The 14184-nt window shown below is 35.7% G+C and overlaps 1 long non-coding RNA gene across 7 annotated transcripts in view; it reads right to left on the minus strand.

Moving 5' to 3' along the window:
• The window catches only part of LOC101748187, a 31309-nt gene extending 17394 nt beyond the window's left edge, over window positions 1-13915 (minus strand). For 4 of the 7 annotated variants that reach the window (XR_005842074.2, XR_005842073.2, XR_005842072.2 and 1 more), the window contains exons 1-5: window positions 13790-13915; window positions 11513-11665; window positions 8555-10926; window positions 6875-6964; window positions 422-477 (exon numbers count right to left, since the gene is read on the minus strand). This is a non-coding gene — a long non-coding RNA (uncharacterized LOC101748187). Of the gene's footprint in view, window positions 1-421; window positions 1563-6874; window positions 6965-8554; window positions 10927-11512; window positions 11666-13789 lie in introns of all 7 variants that reach the window. The other 3 variants (XR_005842071.2, XR_005842075.2, XR_005842070.2) reach the window with 2 other exon arrangements.
• Window positions 13916-14184: the final 269 nt, after the last annotated feature.

Below are 14184 nucleotides of genomic sequence, written 5' to 3' on the forward strand. Positions count from 1 at the left end.
CTGAAAATAGACAGTTATAAATATCCTGCAGAGTATCTCATTCCAATGTTGTCTCTCTAAATGAAGGACAGAGCTCTTATAATTGGGGAAAGTAACCTTTAGAAAAAGAAGTAAAACACATCTCCTCAGGTAACTCTGACCCCTTTATTCAATCACTGAAATGAGGCAATATAACTTTCTAAGCACCTTTACATCTGGCAACCACAGCATAACTTCTATCTGGAAAAAAGTAAGCTTTAAAATGTGGTGCTGTGTATGTGGACAAATTAACATGAAATGAAGCCTATTAAAGAAATGATACTAGCTTGAAATGCATGGTCATTTTTAGTATAAACTTATCACACTAGCTCTGTAGCACCAGATCATTTGAAATTATGTCATTTTTCCATACAGATCATAAAAGAAAAATGCAAACTAATACCTTTTGCAGAGAAAAAAACTTCACCTCTGAACTGGAAAAGCATCCATATTATATCACTGAAGTAAGGAGAAATAAAGGACAGAAGTATTTTATTATAAATAAAACAAAAAAGAGAATATCTCAAACAATGTAATAGCTATCTATATCTATGCCTTGATATGGTCAGTGAAGGTCAGCTTTGTATTTACTTCTTCAGGTTTATCTCAGTGCTCTGAGGTTAAAACTAGCTCTACCTTATGCCTGTTAGGATTTTACATGGAGATAACAATCACTGTGTAGTTTTCTTGTGGTAAAAATGCCCTCATGTTTTCAGTAAACACTCTGAAGTAGCATTTTTCATTTATAAGGGATGGCCTTAAATTTGTAATATCCATGCAGAAAAGTGGCACGTCTAATTGTTATTTTTGTCTAATGGCTACAGATTAGATTGCATTAGTTACATTAAATCACTCAGCATTTCCTATTTGAATGTGATATGAAGACCAAATCTCAAACTGAGTATCATGCTTAGTGTCAGATGACTGAAGAATGCAAACATATAGGGAACAATGCGGACATATTATTTCCCTTATCATAAACTCTTTTCTAGACAAGCAATACTAGCCATCAGTTGAGACTTAGGATATAAACTACTGTAGCCATTCTTACATTCTTCATAGAATAAGAAAATACAGTTATGCATGGACTACATCTAACCTAAATTTAGTCATTTGAAAGTTAGAAATTTGGCTTATAGCTGGTTATCTCTGTTGGTAGTTCCAAAAGTAATGCCTCCTATTTATTTCCATGGAAACTATAACAGACACAAAGAGTACAATAACACTGACAGACAAAATTCTCAGCTACAGGATACTATTTTTGTACATATTCATCACTAGCAATGAACAAAGGCCTGAATGTTGTGCTCATAAAAATCTTCATGGCCATCTGGAATATGGCTTGTCTTTCACATCACTGTTGCTACTGCTGAAACACCACACATCACTTCACTGTGTTCACATCCACTGTTTGGTCTCCATATATGTTCAGCAAGTGTCAATGAATATCAGTGGGTGCAATTTTTCCCACATGGAGGAATTCCACATTTCATGCATGCTCCCATGTCAAACAGCATTCTGTCAGACCTTCCCTCTGCTGCCATCTGTTGCATGGCAAAAAAAAAAAACATAATGGAATACTGGCAGGAAGGTTCAACCTCTACTGCTATACTATCAACATCCACCTCAGATATTGTAGGCCAATATAATAAAGTAGCAGACATAACTTTTTAGAAGCCCTCGTAGATTTCTTCTATAGCCAGTGAGAAGAGAATCAACTGCAGAAGTGCCTGATTATGGATATTTAGGATACATAGGCCCAGATATGTGAATGAGCAGCCTTTTTTTCTCTTTCTCTCTTCCTGCTAACTACAGAAGAATAGCTGTTATCTGAATTTTAATAATTGATTTCAACTAGACATAACCATTGGTTCACTAGACCTAATTCACCAAAAAGTTTATGTGTGTATAGCCATCTACAAGTTTCATCTCTATTTCACTAAGAACTTTTTCAATGCAAATATCACTACATAAATGTTTACAACCTGTGTGTCAGTTCTTTCACATTAGTGGTGTTTTGGTGGAAGATTTGTGCTGTTCTTGACAAAATAGAGTAAAAGTAATAGTTACCTGGATACTGAGTACTTTACTTATTGGAAAGGTGATGTACAGTGCAGTGTAACATTTTTTGGTTCAGAACTTCAGATTCAGTAGGTTTGTTAACTCTGGTATACTTACTATTCCAAGGACATCATTGCTATTTACTGTGATCAACAAATTAAAATTATTTATTTGGATATCTAAATTGAGAACATATAATTAATAACTTTATTTTGTTACACCTTTCTCTATTTGGGGGATACTGTTGAGAATCTGTCTCTGCAGTCCACACAGACAAACTTGTCAAAGAAAGCTCATGAGTCATCAAAATTTTTGTAGATCAGGTAAAACAAGTAAGTCTTCCACTGAAATTCAAAAGAGCTCATAAAACATTTTAAAGGTATTTCCTGATTGCTGTGAAATGAACATTTCAGTATGAGGTTTACCACATATAAAAAGAATTTCTAAACAATTGGCATCTAATAAACAGATACCTGTGTGCTACTGAAGTGGTAATAAGACAGAGCTGAATTAAGATGGTGATGAGTCCAGGCCTACAAGATTTACACTTAGAATGATCTTTCAAGACTTCTACGTTGGCAAGAAAATATTCTTTATTTTGTATTTTTCCAATTTCCTTCTTTTTTTTTCTGTTTTTTTTTTCTCTCATTAAGCCATTTTCTAAAGTGCCCTCTCTTCTGCATTCTCTTCCCCTCAGCTTGTAACTGCACTTTTAAGTGAACTGAATTAGCAATTCATTTACATAAGTAGAGAAAACTTAATTCTCTCAGATTGAATCTTTTTTTTTCTCTTAAATATACACATACTAAAAACAAACAAGAGTGCTTCAGTCAAATTAATATGATTCTTCCAATTTTAAAGAAAAACTTCAGAGTTTCATCATGTTAGAATTTGATTGAAAGAATTTTGTGTTAGTTTACATCAATCCTTGTCTTCCTTAATAAAATCACAATAAAACCATATTTCTCAAGTATTCACATTTTATGATTCTGACACATCATTTTTTTCCTCAGGGAAAACATATATGGCAATCATTTTTTCCTTTAGTTGCATCCAAGCACCAGTCTTTGGAGATGAGAGAGAGTTAAGATGTAGGATAGGATAGGATAGGATAGGATAGGATAGGATAGGATAGGATAGGATAGGATAGGATAGGATAGGATAGGATGGGATGGGATGGGATGGGATGGGATGGGATGGGGTGGGGTGGGGTGGGGTGGGGTGGGATGGGATGGGATGGGATGGGATGGGATGGGATAGGATAGGATAGGATAGGATAGGATAGGATAGGATAGGATAGGATAGGATAGGATAGGATAGGATGGGATGGGATGGGATGGGATGGGATAGGATAGGATAGGATAGGATAGGATGGGATGGGATGGGATAGGGTAGGATGGGATAGGATAGGGTAGGGTAGGGTAGGGTAGGGTAGGGTAGGGTAGGGTAGGGTAGGGTAGGGTAGGATGGGATGAGATGGGATATGATCTCCCTCATGGAAAAACTCATCCAGAACCAGTGAGTCGTTATCAGAAATCATTCCTGTAGTCAACTGGAGCCAGAAACTGAGGATATCCTCTTGACTCATGCAGCGCCTTCACTTTCCATGACTTTTTGAATTCCAAATTTGTCATGATCCGGAGTGGATGGTACCAAATCATGTATTATTACAAAAGGTGCTGTCTTGGTGAGGGATGAACAACTACAGTAAAATAGAACTATTTTTTATCTGGAACCATTAAAATTATTATTAAGATTCACCTGGTGGTATGGAATTGATCCTTAAGTCCAGTCCTTAGCAAAAAAGGTGAAACTTATTCAAGGTTCGATTGGTTTTAATTTGTATTACTTTACAAGTAAGTGCCAGATCTTCATGGGAATAGAGCAAATTATTGTTAACTGTCAGTAAAAGATGTTAATAGTGATTCTATGGACTATACACACAGGACTGGCCTTTTTCTTTTCCAATTCTAACTAACATATGCTCCCATTATATAAATTTTATGCCAATTTATGGAATGATGATGTATTCTCTACAGTTAACAGCAATATAATAGCTTCATCACTATGTTTAGGAATATCATAACAACGCTTGTATAGTATAACAAGTATAACTTATTCAATCCCAACTTTCCTGAACATATGGCTCACTTAGTCCTTTGAGACATAAGACAACTGAGGCCTAGAAGTTCTCTGAAGTAAATTAATATAATTTTGCATAATACTAGATACATGTGGTCTTAAATAGAAATAACAAGGAAGGTGTTATGTTTGTTTGGGTTTTAAATTCAGCAAGGTAACATTGTAATCACAAAGATCTCCCATTCTCCTATTCTCCGCCAACCAGCAGCAACATCAAGGAGCTTTGTTAATGTAAGCCTCTCCTAGTACAACAGCAAGAAATACAACAAAAACAAACACTGTGCTTTCTCTTTAAGTACTGTGAAAAATGAACACACTGTTGCAAGTTCTCTGCTGTATGATCTCTTTTCAAGCATGCTGCAATCTAGTACTGAAGCAAGATTCTCAATCAAGTCTTGAAAAGGACATAAGGCTGGTCTTTTTTCTCTTGCATCTACTTGATCTTGTTTCTAGTTTTTGGTTTGGTTTGGTTTTGAGTAGTTACTTTTGTTGCTAGTCATGGTGGTTGCTTGGTTTATTTGTTTGTTTGTAATGTTTTTCTTGTTATTGCTTTATTTGTTGATTTTTTTTTTAATTTGTAAGATGACTGTGCACACTACCTCTTTTCACCTCCCGAGATCATATTAGTATTTATTCGTATCAGCAAACTATCAGTGCTCTGTACTACAGAGTGAGCAAGCTAATGCTTCAGTAAATTGTTGCTGCCTTCTGTTACATCTGTTCTGCTCTGTTCACTAATTGCCTGTCACAACCACTGAGCCATGGTGCCAGCCATGCTGCCACTTCCTCTTTGGTCAGCTTGTCATCTCCTATTAATCTGAGCTCTGTTGCTTTTTCCACAGCCAATGTTTTTGCACTCTGGATAATGAAAATCTATTACCTTGCTGCTATATGAAAGTGCCAAAATTATAATTCAAAAGAGAAAAAATTTAATGACTTCCTGTGTGAAAGTTGACAATCTCCTACCATTGCAGCAAATTATTTTCCTTGACACTGCTTCACTTCCACGATTTTTTGTATCTGTATGTGTCCCTCAATCTGTTCACTATTATTACTGTTATTATCATATTTTATGGAACTTTATGAAAATGCAAATTTATGAATGTGATAAAGAAAATTTAAAGTAATGATACCTAGAATATTGCAATTTAAAGGCAAGTCAGTAGTGGACTATTGATTCTCATGCTGAAATTTGGTGTCTAATTTTACCTTGGGGAGAAAATGGGTTAATCTGAAACTGATTTAGATTAGTTAGAGATGATAATAACCCAAAAGCAAATTTATTTTTCACATTCTGATTCAGTACTTCAGAGAACAGAAATGAAGGAGCATGCTGCCACAGATGTATTGTCTGCATACATGTACATCTGTGTATATGTATGTAGTTTTACACATATATCAAACACAGTAAGAACCAACCTAGTTTTATCTTTGAGATAAGCTATAGCTTCCAGATGACTGTAGGCTGAGAACACCCCTTTGCAATCCAAGTTCTGGAGAATTAGGCCAATTAAGCTGCTTTAAACAGAATTTCCCAAACTGTTTGCCTTAGTGTGCTGAAGAATGTATAATCTGCACCAGGCAAAATTCAAAACAACATAGAATCATAGAATGGTAGAATATCCTGAGTTGGAAGGGATCCACAAGGATCATCAAGTCCAACTCCTGGCTTCACACAGGACAACTCAAAATTCAAACCCTATGTCTGAAGATGTTGTCCAAATGCTTCTTGAATTCTGGAAGGCTTGGTGCCATAATCACTACCCTGGGCCTTTTTTCCAGTGCCCAAGGCAGATGTAGACAGATGCTTTGGACTCTTGCAAGTGGCAGAGAAGTTGCTTAGTTTTATAAATTGTTTGTTCTGGGGGGCGTGTTGTTCTGAAAGTAAGCTTTTCTTTGTATGCTGTTTGCCATCAAAATTACCACAGAACGCTGTGTTTTTCATGCACATATGGAAAAAAAAAAGAAGTAACAGCTCAGTGATATCTCTATTGTTTCACAGGCTGTATGAACGCAGAACAAAAATAATGCCCCTGTTCAGTAATAATCACACTGTTGTTTGACACACATGGCTAGATAACTACATTCTAGTTCATTGGGAGGGGAGATACAAGGAAAAGATAAGACCATTATGACACATAAATGATCCCAGTACAATATGGTCCTTGGCTGATATAGTTTTTCATGGATGCCATAGCAAATAACACTCTTAAAAAATATTTTGATTTTTACTATTGAAAAAAAGTGCCAATATTTATAGGTAGCTCCTTAAAAATGATTAAGAAGAAAGTGATTATTTAATTACAGCAAGCCAACCAGACACATAAATTGACAACAGTGTCAGATAGTTGATAGATAGGATTGAGATGGCTATGGAGAGCCTTTAAAGAGGAGAAAAATTATTTATACAATACACAAGGAGACCAGAGAAGAAAATATGAGTCACAGGAGACTCTGGACAATACCACATGGGAGAATATGGAGAGTTAATTTCACAGGTATCAAATAAACATACGAATAAAATTGCCACAAGGAGAAGAAAAGAAGTTACCAAATATCAGTTTTTCCATCATACTGTATGCATTTCCTTCCCTACAAAGCTCCACAATAAATATGATCTATTGACTTGTGTTTCGGGGAAGAATATGCTCACCTGAATAAACTGATTCTCAACAGGGTTCCACATGGTAGGGCATGCACATGGACCATTGCCTTAAAGCAGCTCAAACGTAGCTGTGTTCCCCTGCAAATGTTTATCATGTGTTAAGCTTTTAACAAAATGTAGACATAATCTGTCCCTTATGGAAACGTGAGATGAAGGTGACTCAAAAGTTACAAGACTAAATTAGAGACAGAGTGATGATATTCTCACTAGTAGCAAAGTGACTATATTAGATTTTTAGAATTAAGCACACTTTAATTTTGTAAATTACTCACTGGGGCAAAATAATAGAAACATAATTTCAGAATAATCAAAATCATTTTGCTTCCAGATTTCTAAGTGTGACTCCATATGGGAGCTAAAGTGCTAAAGTTTCAGTGCTGTCTATGTACTCCTACATTATACAAAGCCAGAGAACCTTTCCCCAGGCAGTTGATCTTGGTTACCTTTACTATCAGCCCTAGCCTTGTTCTAGTCTGGATGAATTAGCATGCTCTCAAATGATTCCTGGGCACAGTTCAGGGGTTTGGATGCGTAAAAGAACATCACCAAATCTGCTTGCAGAGCAGGAGCTGAATGTTACACTTACAGACAGTTTTACACCTGTTTTGACCTTGCTGCCAGAGAATGGACTGGACGGTGTCTCTGGGCAGCCTGGTCTAGTGGTTGGCAACCCTGCACATAGCAGGGGGGTTGTAACTAAATGATCTTTGAGGTCCTTTTCAACTCAGGCCATTCTATGATTCTGTGATTCTGTGATATGATCTTTAGTTACTAGCAGCTCTTATTCTCAGGGACCAATAGAAGATTGAGCTGGAAAAGCCATTACTCTGCTCAACTCACTGATTCTGAGCTGTGCTCATGAACAGGGATCTTCAGTGTTAGAGTTTCCAGACGTTCAGGTTAGTGGCAAACTACACAGAGCCTCTGAGAAACCCTCACTCTACATTCAGCTCCACAGCTTGATTTTTAAGATGCTTTACCAACCTGACTTAGCAATGCATACCTGGGGAGTAAATTTGGCTCTGGGAATTTGGTAGGCAGGGTTATTTTCAGTTTCTGTGTTTTAGTGATTACAATAATTTATTATTTCTTGTTTCAGGAAAGAGATGACCTTGTGTGATCCCTCTTTATTTGCTCAATAAGAGCAGCAACAACAGAAAAAAAAAATGTGAAAATTCTACACTGAGGTGCCACAGACAAAAAAATAAAATAAAATGTCTTTTGCAGAAATACAACTTTCATCTGTCCAGTGGATAAGCCATTATTGACAAGATCAGCATAGATTTCCATACACTGCAACAAGGGGAAAAAAAGAAAAAAAAAAAAAAAAAAAAGACAGAGAGAAGGAAAAAAAGAAAAAGGAAAAGAAACAAATTCAAACCTCACAGCATTTATATAAATCAAGTACAAAAATCTTTGCATCTGCATAATTATTGTGTCAGATAAACTTCTGTTTAAACTTCTGATACAAAGCACATACAATTACAGAAAAAGGAAGCTGTGAAAAATGAGCATTTTTCAGAGACTTAGAATGAAGTAAAGCTCATCATGTAAGTAATACATTTTCAAGAAAAGAAGCCCATATGAATGAAAATATGATGGAATCGCAAAGAAGAACAAGTTGAAAGACATGACACTTCATTTCTGAAGAACTTGAGAGATCAATACCTTAGTCTATGTAATATTATCCACATCTTTTCAGAAAGTACATCCTGAAGAATGAGTTGATGCACATGACATTTTCTTTCAAGTAACTGGAATATAATGCAAAGTCTGTAGACAAAATTATTGATTTTTTTCCTCCTTTAAAAAAATGTGATATTATCATCAAATTTATCTGAAATGCAACGTCAGTGACAATACAGTTGTGATGAATTCATGTCTGCACATTTTATTTGCTTAAATTGACATGTATATTCTTTTAAATCTTTTCTTCATTCTGCTTTCAAATTTGAAAAAGGATTATTCAGGAGCAATTTGATTATTTCAGTTACTCTGCTGTGTGCATTTTGAAAGGTAGCATCTCCAAATATTGTCTTTCCTGTTTTGCTGGTTAAGCACTTAGATTGCCATAGGGCTGGATTGAAATTGTTCAGGACATGATGAGACTCTGGATTTCCAAGAGCCTTATCAACCAGCCAAAATTCAGGCAAGGCAGCCAGTGTATTAGAATGAAATGTCAATTACAACGCCCTTCACTGTTACAAGCATTCGAGGATGACTGGGAAGTAAATGTATGATGGTTGGAGAAATTACTTTCTTTGTAGTTTAACTGTAACACTGGCAACCAGCAAAGGGAGAAATCTTATTTTCTGTTCAATTTATTTATGGCTCTGCACATCTGTGCAAATCTCGGACAACATGACATGCTTCCTTAACCAGGCCAAGGTATCTAACCATTTCCTGCAGTAACATGTCTGACTATTTTTTTCAATAGGCTATCTTTCCATGTAAGAATTACTTCTTTTATTGAAAAGAGAATAATACTTTTAACATTCATTTCTCTTGCACAAATTGCTTCCACAATATTTATTCTCTCATCAAATTAACATTATCTTGGCTAGGAATTAGAATTCCTCTCTATTTTAATGAGATCTTTGCAAAGACAAGGTGTTAATCTACGATGACCTTACTACGACATCTCTTAATTGTTGATGGCAGCAAATGAAATGTGAGTGGACACAGAACAAATTGCTTCATTAGTGATATAGTCTGTAATACCTAAGAAACTGTAACCCACATTTCCAAGATCATGGGCTATTTCATCTCATCACTTAACTCCCACAATGAGATTGCACTGTCCATGTTAGCTAACAGTATAGATATTTGTCACATTAAAAGGATATGCTATTTAGCAGCTTACAGTATATATGACTGTGTAAAATATTGTCTTCACCTCCAAACACAAAAAAAAATCAACATATCCTAAAAATATGACTGAGCATGTTTTAAAAACATGATGTGACTGAAAATGTATGAGAACACATCAACAACTGGATCTGAACTGCAACATCCCCGTGATTGCCAAGTGTCCTAACCAGAAATCTATTTTTTCACATTATAAGTAGGACAGTGCAAATCTTATTGGGATAAAAGTCAACAAAAATATTAGCTACATGACTTATCTAATCCTTGGGAAAAATTAGCATTTGATTTCAGAGTTGAGTATTTACATAGCTGCTGTTGAAGTGTGCGAAATTGTAATACTAACGCTCTTCCAGGGAGATTCAAATTTCAGCAAATTTGACAACTAAATGTATTTATGTGGATGTGGCACAGAGCAGCTTTGTATAATTAACTTTCTTTTAAATGTAATTATTAAATTGAATACTTCATGCTTCACCACAGCCACAAAAGCAAGCACAAAGGAAGTAGGGAAAGGCAGAACAAGTCTTTACAACTTCAATTCAGCATGGTTGCATTTATAATAAACTCTCAAATAAAAACTATGTAGAAAACTGACAAATTCAGAAAGGCTATTTAATTTTCATCTCAACCATATAGCTCATTTACTTTCATTATTGTTCTGCTTTTCCTTCAGCAGTACACTGAATAAAGGAGATATAAAAATATAATTAGAAAAAATAATAGATTATCAACAAGTACTTATACAAAGGCTGAAATAGGAAGTGGTAAAATATATCTTAAAATAAAGGAAGTGAAAGAAAAAAGAATCCTAAAAGAAAAACAAAATGAAACATTTCCTGCAAATAAACCAGTATTTCAACGTGACACTGGAAGTAAATAGATTTTAATTCAGATCTTTTAAACCAGCAGCCTAGACCAAGAGCTGTGCATGAAAAGTATAGCTGATGAAGATAATTTATTTTTGTGTGAATCAACCACAGGGGAATAGGGAAGAAGGAGAGCAAGTAATAGTGAAACTGCTTAACTGTCCCATCTGAGAAGATGTATCAGGTCTTGCAGTGAGGATTCCGGAATTATCCAAGTCCAGCCTAGTTGTCCCAGTGCCAATGATACGGTTTCAGCTCCAGTGCTTCAACTACAGATCTGAGGTCTGTGAGGCTAGGGAACATGCTCTGCACCCGAGGGTGCAGAAAATTCAAAAGCAGATGACTAACAAGTTTTCAGTGTGTTATATTCTCCAAACTAACTATTTTTTCATTACTATAGCAGAAAAGCACCTTGATAAATGAAGAGCTTTTGCTCCTAAGCCCAAAGGCACTACAGCACTTCAAAGAAGCAAGTTCCAATATTATTTTATAAAGACTTTTTTTTTCTCCTAAATTAATTTTCATTTTAAATGACTCAGACATTTTTACTGAAGCACTAAGATTAAATATCTATTCGAGACGTAGAAAAACTTTAACCAGAAAAAAACAGTATTTGTAGGCTTAGAATAATATAAACATATACATAGTTCTCTCCAAAAGTAATACCTCCTATTTATGTCCATGGAGACAACAACAGATACAAAATGCATAATAATAAGATTTGATAGAGCACATTGCCAGCTACAAAAAGCTATTTTTCAACATAGTCACTGTTATTAGCTATGCATTCTGAGTCTGCATGCCATGTTCATTAAATCTGCATCGCTGGAGCTGATCCACTGCCACTATCATCCCTGTTGAAACACACCACCAACAACCTTACTGTGCTCACCTCCACTTTTTGGTCTCCATAAGCATTCAGCAAGCACTGATGAATGTCAGTGGGTGGCATTTTTTCCACATGAAGGAAGTCAGTGACACACCTTTGCTTCATCCGCACTTCCATGTCAGACACCATTTTGTCAGACTGCCCCTCTTCTGCCATCTATCACACAGCAACAAAATGTAATGGAATATTGGTGGGAAGGTTCAACTTTTACTTCCTTATCACATACATCCATCTCTGATAGTAGGATAAATGTAATAAAATAGGAGGCATTACTTCTGGAGCAGCCCCCATTTATACAGCAAACTTTACCCATAACAATAGGTGTTGTTTCTGCTATCCAAGATCATGATAGGAAGCAGTTTATGATCTGTTAGTCCCTCATAAGAGTATACCCTTTTTAAGACACTATATTGTGGAATTAATAATAGAGTTATCTCAGACTGATTTCTTAGCACTCAAGTTCACTTCTGACTGCCACTAACAGTAGCACGTTTGAGACAAAATCAGTTATAGTTCAGGTATAGTTTTCCCTCGACTGCTGAGTATGGAGATGACTGAAGGTTTGTCACATTCTATACCTTCATCAGTCCACTAGGACTATCCTAATTATCTTTCTAGTCACAAACACAGCAAAATGCTGTTATATATTGAGAGATGAGACACATTCCCTTCCTAACTTTACATAAAAATCTTATGAGCAGATTATGACATCTATGTCTCTATGTACTCCACAATTATATGTCACTTAAGTCTTCGTGTTGAGTCAACTTCTCATAGAGAGAACTGGACCAGCTTTTTCCATCCCACTGGGAAATTGCACTGCGAGGTATAGCTGTGAATCATTCTGCCTTACCTGTCCTGGTAGCAAGGAAATCAACTCCTGAGCAGGAACTTTAGTAACATTGTCATGGCCAGTATCGAGCTCCAATTGATTTAGAGGATGTAAGAAGAGTTAAAACATTCATTTTTCATTTTATCAACTCTACACACATTGATTCTGAAAGCAATCATTTTAAAGTGGTTTCTGGCCTTTAATACAATACTGTTAATAAGATAAAAGCAGGAAAAGTAATAAAGGTTAGCAGGAAAAATGTAAATGAGTAATTACACTAAAATCTATACACCTCCTTGCAATTTCATTTGAAAACACAGTGGACAGTTTCTTGCAATGGACATCCCTCTCTCTCTCTAATAAAGGCAATAAACCTTGGAGATTAAATGAAGGAAGACGAGAAATGAGCCATTTAGCTCAGTTAACTACTCTAACTTGACATGTATGGAATTATACAATAATTACTATTGAAAGGTTTAACTTCTTGCTTGGACAGTACAAAAATGCTCAGATAATATAAAGACACTTTCTGTTAATTTCAAATCTGACTGTAATCTATTAGCCCTGACAATTTTTAGAATCTTTCTAAGTCACTGTGAAAGCTGAATCAACAAAAATGGGTTTTTGATTGATTAGGAGTATGTCATAGTATTCTATTATTTCAAACTCAGAGATATAGAGGTTATTTAAAGGTTATTAAATATCTTCTTCTGTGTGCATTTATGTGTCACCTTAATCTCACTGACTCTAATCAAGACAAAATTTTCTACTACAGCTCATGATGATTTTGAAATACAGACTATGTATTTAAGTGACTTATATTGTGAAGGTCAAAAACCAAGGAGGACAAATTCAAATTGTCACCATTTGCAGTTCAGTACAAGGCTCTTTTCTACCACTGCTACTCATACTGTTAGTAAATACTGTAAGATCTAGATCTGCCATATAAAGCCAAGAAACCAACAGTTTTAAAACTTAGAAACATCCTTTTGTGTGCCTCAAGTAACTAAAAAAAAAAAAAAAAAAAAAAAAAGGAGGGACAATTCACTGCAGGATGTCAGAATTAGGCACTATGTAGTCCTTAGGCTGGTTAAGTCACTTTCAAACAAAAAACTCTATCTCACTGTAAGGTTATAAAAATCTTATTAAATATCTCCCTGGTCCTCAGGTACAATAGGAAATTAATAAAAATAAAAGTCAGAATTGAGATTGTAAATGAGAAAATATCCCATAAATGAAAAATGCCCCAGAAGTTATGGGCTTTGAATAATTTCTCAAGCAGCTGCAAAAAATGTCAACAGTGGTAAAACATAAAAAGCCAGCAGTGATTTCATTAATAGTACTCTGCTACACTGCAGAGGAGATCATGCTAGCGTACACTCGAAGGACAGACATTCCCTTTAAAATTCAAATATGTGAACTGGAACTTTTCCTCAGTTTCAGCTTACCTGCTGTTACCTACACAAGTGAAACTGGCCAACTGGAGATCATTAATCCACAGTCTCTTCAAATCTTTCATTTTCTCAATGAGTGGAACACAGCATGTTGAAGCACATTCTGCTCACAGCAAGAGTATCAAAGAGTCCAGAGACTCTGGAGTAATGACTGCTGATTATGCTAATTCTACACTTCCAATATCAGTCAAGAAACATCCCCCACACCACTGCAGGTTTAGAGCTACTGTATGTACGTCCTTGAGCTTTTTGTTTTCCAAATGTTAGTGCCTCTGGTTAATAATTTAGCCTGTCTTTAAAGCAGCCTCTGAAAAATGGAAAGCAAATAGGCTGGCTGTGAAAGTAAAAAAATAGCATTGTGGTTAAGAAGCTAAACAAGGACTCAGCAA

The sequence above is a fragment of the Gallus gallus genome, chromosome 1 (assembly GCF_016699485.2).
Source record: "Gallus gallus isolate bGalGal1 chromosome 1, bGalGal1.mat.broiler.GRCg7b, whole genome shotgun sequence".
NCBI classification, from domain to species: Eukaryota; Metazoa; Chordata; class Aves; order Galliformes; family Phasianidae; genus Gallus; species Gallus gallus.